Here is an 8,553-nt window from a genome sequence, read left to right on the forward strand (position 1 = left end):
GAGGGAGACCTGCCGGGGCGTGGTGGCGCACGCCTTTATCCCAGCACTCGGGAGGCAGAGGCAGGTGGATCTCTGAGTTCGCGGCAGCCTGGTCTACAAGAGCTAGATCCAGGACAGGCTCTAGAAACTACAGGGAAACCCTGTCTCGAAAAACCAAAAAAAAAAAAAAAAAAAAAAAAAGAAGAGGGAGACCTGGGTATGGTAAAATGGCTCAGCAGGTAAAAGTGCCAAACCGGTAACCTGAGCTGGATCCCAGGACCCCATATGGTAGAAGGAGAGGAAACAATCCCCACAACTCTGACCTCCACAGTATACCCTTGCATCAGCACAGACACACAAAGATAAAGAGCTGCAGAATTTTTTTAACAAATATATATATACATATATACATATATACATATATACATATATATATAGAGAGAGAGGGAGAGAGAGAGAGAGAGAGAGAGAGAGAGAGAGAGAGAGACCTTCAGCCAAGATAAGATAAATGGAGAGGGTCTAGCCTCAAGATTCTGAGCCAGCTCTCAGCTCTCTCAACAAACGGAGTGAACAGGGAAGAGCCCAGACACAGCAGAGGGGAATGAGGTGTTTGACGGATGGCCTTCGATGGCCTTTGGGTCCTAGAATAGGTGAAGAGAAAAGAGCAGGATGGAAGTTGGACCAGGAGAACTGCGTCGACGTGGATGCCATTTGCCAAGGTGACACACACAGGAAGGAAAATGCAGCCCCGGCTCCCAGCAGGAAACAGGGAGCCCAGCTGAGCTAGTCTCTTTCCTCACTGGAGTGATAAAATGCCCAGGAGAGGCAACCTAAGGAAGGGTTTGTTTTTGGGTCCCATTTGAGGATGTAGTCCATCACGGTAGGGATGGAGCAGGTGGCAGGAGCGGGGGAAACACAGAAAAGCTGCTGCTTGCTCCCACAGCTTCCCTCCTCCCCTCCCCACCTTTCTATTCAGCCCACGATCACCCAACCAGGGAAGGTTGCTTGCCCACAGCCAGGGTGGGGTCTTTATTTCTTTGCCAAATCTCTCCGGAAATACCCTCACAGACATCCCTACCCATCTCCTAGGAGATTCCAAATCCAGTCAAATTGGCCATGAAGTTTAACCATCACACCCATCAAATGAGGGTTGGCCATGAAGGTGCGGGTGTCACACAGGCTAAATACAAGTGGGCACACAGGACCCTGGGGCTACGGCCAGCAGAGTAGAAGGGCTACTGCCATCACCCATGGAAGAGCAGCCAGGAGCAGAAGGGGGAACGTCTTCTATAAAACATCCCTTGAGCAGAAAGGCCAACCCACCCAGGGATCTCACAAGGGAGCGTGGCAGCGAAGTTCAAGCCCAGTCTTGCCTCTGTCACATGTCCCTCCACTGACAAAACCCAGTCAAAAGGCAGCACCAGGACCAATGTCGCTGAGCTTCCAGGTCAGCCTCCCAGGACACAGGGGAGGGCAAAGGTAGACAGTGGGACTGGAGAACTGATGGGTGTTGAAGGGAAGACGTGGAGAAGTAGAGCCAGTGTGGCCCTGGAGCAAGTCAGGCCCTGCTGATATTATTGCAAACAGCTGGAAGTTCTTTGGTTCTGTTTGGACGAACATCATGAACAGGCTAGAAGTAGCTCCCTTAGTGTGGGAAGCCCAGAACACTAGAGGATCATGGGCCAGACTTTCAAACCCAGAGGTTAGTAGCTCTAGGCCTTAGGAATCAGACTTGACTTGCAACTCTAAGCCTTTTTGCAGGAGGGGGCGGTGATGGGATTTCGAGACAGGGTTTCTCCATGCAACAGTCCTGGGCTGTCCTGGAACTCGCTCTGTAAACCAGGCTGGCCTCAAACTCAGAGATCCTCCTGCCTCTGCCTCCCGAGTGCTGGGTTTGAAGGCATGTGCCACCACTGCCTGGCTTGCAACTCTAGACTTTTAAAGCCAGCTATTTATAGCTCTAATGTCTCAAAGTCAGAAGCTGATAACTCTGGACTTTTAAGGCCGGAGACTTGTGGCCATAGGTGCTCAAGTTAGAGGCTTTTTATTCTAGACTTTGAGAGCCCTCCGCTGTGAATCCAGCAACTAATATTGCAGTTCTAAACTTCAGGTATTGGCGCCCTCAGCTCTTAGACGCCAGAGACTCTGGAACTAACTCTTCCAGTGGCTGCCGTCTAGTTCTCCCACTTGGCTTTTGCAATCTCTTGCTTTCTGCCGACTCAGTTCTTCACGGCCTCTTGCCTGATGAGTCTCAGCTCTCTGCCGTCTGCACTTTGCCGTCTTTCGGAGCCTCTGCTCTTAGGAGTCTCTCTAGAGCTCTTCAGCCACATTCCCTGCTAAGCAAGCCAAAGGTGTGCTTCCTATACCAGGAGCCCTGGGAGCCCTGGGAGCCCTGGGAGCCCTGGGAGCCCTGGGAGCCCTGGGAGCCCTGGGACAAATCATTTCCAGCTGCCCTTCTAGCTGCTGCAGCTCTTGAGTGTCTTGGGCAGAAGAAAAAAAAATCCAGGATTTTGCCTGCTGTTCTTGCAAACCAGCTCAGCACAATCAACTCATGATAGAGATAAAAGTCCATTCAGCCTTTGTACACAAGAGCACAAGGTCCCTTCTCAATGTTGTCTATCTAAGTACAGACTTCTGTAAGTGTGTGATACAGTCGGGTGGGGCCTGGTAGATAGCCAAGACTTGCTTGGGAATGAGGGAAGGAGGAGAAATATACTGATAAACCTAGTGTTTAGGGAAAAACTTTAACTCAGGGAGCAGTCAGACAAAGTTAGAGACAGATATGAGCCTACAGGAGTTTCTGGAGGTCTACGTGCCTGGCCTTGAACTTCTAGCTGCTGGGCATGGGCTCTAAGGGGCTCTAAGAGCAGGATGAAGTGGCTTTTGAGGTAAACACTGGTAAGTGTGTGGTAGTTGGGTAGTGTTATCATAGCAATTGTGACGGAACTTCTTCCCGGGTTCCACTAAGCCAAGTCATAGCTCAGGCTATCAGTGAGGACACAAGTCCCCCCTGGACAAACCAAACCCTTGAAGATTAGGGAACCCAGCCCCTCACCTCCCCTATACAGCATACAGCCTGCTTACCTCCTCCTCATAGATCTGACTACATGGGAAAGCTGAGAGACATAGCAAGGCCTGCCACAGCCAGTTCCCATGCTCAGCAACAATAAATCCAAAAGATCACCTGGAGGCTGTGGTAAGAAAGCTGCCATGAGCCGGGCGGTGGTGGCGCACGCCTTTAATCCCAGCACTCGGGAGGCAGAGGCAGACGGATCTCTGTGAGTTCGAGGCCAGCCTGGTCTACAAGAGCTAGTTCCAGGACAGGCTCCAAAGCCACAGAGAAACTCTGTCTCGAAAAACAAAAACAAAAACAAAACAAAACAAAAAGAAAGAAAGCTTGCAGTGGTCACTTGCTAGACCCTGGAAGGCACCTCAGAGAGCTTCATGATGACCCTGGCTGAGCCACACAAACACTTGGGGGTTAAACCAAGATGGTTCCTGTATGATGTAGATGGCGTATCAATGCAGACAGAACCTATTTTACCGCCCATCTGAACTCCACACCAAGGTCTTACCCTGGAGAAGACATTACTTCCATCCAGTGTTGATTGAATGCAGCAATAAAACAAAGCTGCCTGGGGACTGCTGAAATCCGAGGCTTTAGACTGATGATAAAATCTACACTAGCCAATATCCCACTACAATTAGTCAGCCACACGCCCCTGCAGAGTCCCCCCGGGAGACAGGCGCTGGCCTAGTTCAGGAACTCACCACCTCTCATTAAAGAATAATCCTTCAATTTCTTAAACTGCATAGAGAGTGCATGGGCTATTGCTATGGCATTATTATCTAATGCAAACTTACATGGCCTTTCATACATTTGAGAAGTTTCACTGAACTAAATAAAAGCAGTTAAAAAACAATTCCCTGGTGACAGATTAGAAACCTTCCTCTACATGACATTTGCAACTTCCTTCTTTTTCTCCCCAAACAAAATTTGGCAGTTGAACGTGCATTTCTTTAAGAGGTGAGATTCGGGGTGTGGGGGACTTCCATACAGTCTGCATTCCCTGTGTGGCCTGAAGACCTGAGCTACACACATAGTAGCAGTGTCAGGAATCTGTCACTTGGTGTCCCTGACCAGCCCCGATGCTGAGCTGCCCTGTGTAGAGGAAGAAAGACTCTCAGAGTAGGAGGGGCAATGTCTGCGGCAATGCCAGAAGATCTACATCTTGACTTAAATCCAAAAACAACGAGGCAAGAAAAAGAATTCTTGCTTCTGTTTAAACACAGCGTCCTCCATCTGTCCCTCCTCTTCTGTTCTATGAGAAACAAGTGAGCAAACGTGAGGTCTTCCGTATTTTATTCAACAAGAACTTAATGCACAGTTTATCCTGGGATGGAAATTAGTTCAGAAATAGCCAAGAGCTTCGATCCTGAGGGCAGGGCTGGCTGCTTCACAACAGCTGGGAGAGAAGAGCCTGGAGACCGAGTTTGAAGCCACTCTAGGCTCAGCAGGAAGGTGCCAGTGTTAACCATTGGTGTCTGCTCGAGGCAGTTTAAAAATGGAAGCTTCCACGAGTGTATTTCCTAACCAAGGGAATCTACAAAGAAACTATCCATTTATCCTTTTTAAAAAATGAAATAAAAAAACTATAGGTTCAGAATCAAAGGAATTTCAACTCCTAGGGGGAGCCCCAAGGTTATGTTTTTGTCTATGATCACAGAAATCAATTCAAGAATGCAGTTCGCCCCCAAGTTCAGGTTCCCTGCTGGAATCACATGTCTTCCTTTGGGAGTTGCCTGTGGACTGATGATGTAAGGATTAGATTCTCAATGCTTTCCTCTTCCATCCCGAATGGTTCACAAAATAAAGCAATTCCTGCCCGAGTGTGGCGGTGCACACTTGTAATCCCAGCACTTGGAGCACCACGGCAGGTAGTTTAAGTATAACCTGGGCTATTTAGCAGGGCCCTACTATGCTCGCCTTTAAACACCAGTGCTCAGGAATCAGAGGCAGGCAAGACCCCCGTGAGTTATAGGCCAGCCAGAGTTTCATGGCAAGACCCTCAAAGGAACTGATGTACTGGAAAACAAACAGAAATAACAAAATCAACTTTTTAAGAAAAGGCTTTTGGTAAAGAGCCAAGGTCAGCCCTGGAAAAGGGCTGATTAGGGGACAACAAGATGACTTCAGAGGGTAAACGTGCTTGGTGATCTGAATCTGAGGAGAAAAGAAAGCCTAGCTGCAATGGCACACACCTGTGATCCCAGCAGCCTGCGCCTGCGGGGAGATGGGAGGTGGAGGCCGGAGAACTGCCTGAGACTCTCGCACAGTGCAGTGGAAGATGCAACAGGAGAGACCCCGTCTCAGCAAGGTGGAAGGTAAGAACTGATTCACAAAGGCTTGTTTCCTGACCTCCACACACGTGCCATGGCGTATGCATGCGTGCAGTCACACATATAACAAGGGGCAGGGGAGGGAAGATTAACAATAATACTTTTTTAAAAGAACTTTTTAAAAGGCTGACTGGTGATTCCATCTCTTTGAATACAAGTTCCTTCTAGAAACATCACCACATTCTAGTCATCTTGGACAGAGGTCATATGACCTAAACACAGTAGCCAGCATGACTCCTGTAGGATCAGAGATCTTTTTTCCCCCCAATGTTGAGGTAGTCTTGATTCTTTCCTAGGTTGATAATTATTCTCTCAGCATGGTTCTTTTCAGCACTGAGAAAAATAAGATCTAGTGGCTTCAGGTCAAAGTCAATGGTTCCCATCATGCCCACAGAAGTGCACATTTGAGAATTGTTTCTCAGAGGTCACTGGCAGATTCCCTCCAGGAATGGAACCGGAGTGGAGCTAGCCATCCTGATGGGGATGTGCACACCTTACCAGTTCTGAATCTGCTGTGCACATGACTTGAAGGCATACTCTGGCTGGAGTATCCTTCCAGCAAGAGCACTCACAGTGTGGGTCCATTTCTCCTGTTCTCTCCGACAAACCTTGAACATGATAACAAATCCACGCTAAACACACTTGAAAGGATTATGGAAAATTAGAGATGCTGAGAGAATGTCCGTGTCTTTGGGGACACTGCGAAGCCGCAACAGGAACCACCTTGCAGGTTAATGGGCGACTAAAACAAAAGGTTTGTAGTTAAGACAGTTAAGAATAAGTACCCGTTTCTCAGACCTGTTGTATACTGCAAAATGGGTTTCTCAGCCTACACTAAACCTGTGACCCCAATCTCACAATGCATAGTTCCTTCGTTGTGTTTGTCTAGTAATGTAGATCAGCCAACTCCCCCCTTGAACACCTTAACTCTCTTATAAAAAGGACCTCAAGAGACCAGTAGGGGTTGCTCTCTCTAACCCGACAGGGTGAGACAGCCTGCGGGCCAGTCCTGGGTGCACCCCAAAATACAGCTTGCTTTATTTGACAATCATGGATTTGGTCTTTTCTCCTCACAATTCTCAGGTTTAACAACACAGCCCAGAAACCAGGTCTGGGATTAGATATAGGAGGAGAAAGTTGAGCAGAACCTGCTTTGGAGCGTTCTTAGACGTGTCCCTGGTGATGGTTTTAAACATGGAAACACCTCGCGTAGCTGCATTTTGCCTGTGTGTGCATGCATGCACAGGTCTGAACAGAGGGGAAAACAGCTTGGAAGGAAAGCGCTGATCTTCTATTTCAACGCGGTGAAAACGCCCAGATCTGGGTTGTTTGGATTGTCTCGATTTTCTGTTTGAGCACATTAAAACCAGTTAAATCTTATTTTAAATAATTATAAAAGGGAGGGGAAATGAAATGTAAAACAGAACGTGAGTAGTAAGTCATTTAGAGCTGAGCGCTGAGTCTCATGTTTTGGGTCTTTATTAGCTGACATTCTTAGACACATTATTTCACTCTTCCAGGCCTTTAATTTAATCTTCCCTTAGATCACTGAAGTACTGCATGCTTAAAACAAAAGGCCAGACCTACGACTCTGCTGTTTCCAGCGCAGAGGTTCTCAGCCACCAATCAAAGGTGGACAGTGCTGAGAAGAGATTCTTAGTTTCCTTTGTAGAGACTGAAGGTCTAGAGAGGAATGAAGCCATTCCCAAGGAACCAGTGGCTGGAGTTAGGGGACACTCCCTCACCATTAGGACAGCCTGGGGAACAGCAAACAAAAGCCAGTCCAGCAGAAAGACACCAGGTCCTTCTGTGGCTATGACTAATGTAAGCTGACGCACAGGAATCTGGAACTTGTCTCCACAGGCAGACAGAAGACTGGTTCTGAGGCCCCCCGTGAGTGCTTTTGAGTGGAGCCGGGCGGGGGCGGGGGGGGGGGGGGATGTAGCGGGGGGGGGGGGGGGGAATGCGGGCGGGGAGGGGAGGCTTCAAGCTGTCCAGAGAGAAGTGAGTAGGTGGATGTGCCCGCAGACCAGTGAGACCCATGCTCAAGTGAAGTAGCTAGCCCGTCAAGGCACCAGGGTAAAAGACGTGCAGCAGGGGCACATGCGGGGACGCAGCAGCACATGGCTTCAAAGGCGTGTAAGGACACCACACTGCATAGGAAAAGAGGTGGCAATATCCACAGGGACCCAGAGGCGCCTGCCAGAAGAGCAGTTCCAGCCGGCTCCACTCTGCCGTGTAAATCTCGCTCCAAAGCACTCAAATTAATTTCAGTAAGAGCTCCCTGGAGCTCCCAACTGTGTCACCCAGACTCCTCCTGTCCTTAAGAAAAACTAGAAAAGGAAAGGCAGAATTTGTCAAGAAATTAATTGAAACAGCAGTAAGAGGTTCATGTATTTGTAATAAGACAGCAATTTGCTTTCTCAAGGACAGACTCAGCGGCTCACTCTGTGCCATCTGGGGCCTGCTGACCCAGGGCCCCCAGGCTTCTGGGAAAAGACTTCCTGCCACAGCCAAACAGCTGTTCCTTGGCTAGCAAAGCAACGGAAATGTTCACCCTCACCCCTACACCACCTCTGCGCCAGCCCAGGAGCCAGACACGGGCTTCAAGTAGTATCTAGAAAAGCTAGAAAAAAATGCCTCTGGGTGTCGCGTGGGTCTCAGACAGGCTCCTCATCTATTTACCATGCTTGGTTTGCGTGTTTGCATTGAGTAATGTCCTGTTTGTGCGGGTGGTTAAACCAAACCAGAGCGTAAACACTAACCAACTTGGGGGAAGCACAGAGATTGACCTCAGACCCCAGAGCCTAGCAGGCATTTGGGACTTGGGTGCAAGCTTGTCGTTTGATACAGAGGAAAGTGAGACACTGGGCACTCACAGGACCCGTCAAGGTCACGCAAACAATGGGAGCACAGGCCTGCAGTCCCTGGCTCACAGCCCTGCTGCTCCATCTTCTAGTTAACAAACCTGTTACGAGTTGAAGAGACAAAGAAGAACAGAAGACACAGCTCCCAGCCTCAGGAGACTAGTGGGGAAAACGGAGCATAAATGACTGCGATGTTAAAAAATAATGCTAATAATCCAAGCCTTGGCAATGAGACCGTGGGAGAACTGCGTGTGCTCCCAACCTCATCTGGGGTATTGTTTCACTAGCCTACCCAAGGGCTGCCTAA

The sequence above is a fragment of the Arvicola amphibius genome, chromosome 14, assembly GCF_903992535.2.
Source record: "Arvicola amphibius chromosome 14, mArvAmp1.2, whole genome shotgun sequence".
NCBI classification, from domain to species: domain Eukaryota; kingdom Metazoa; phylum Chordata; class Mammalia; order Rodentia; family Cricetidae; genus Arvicola; species Arvicola amphibius.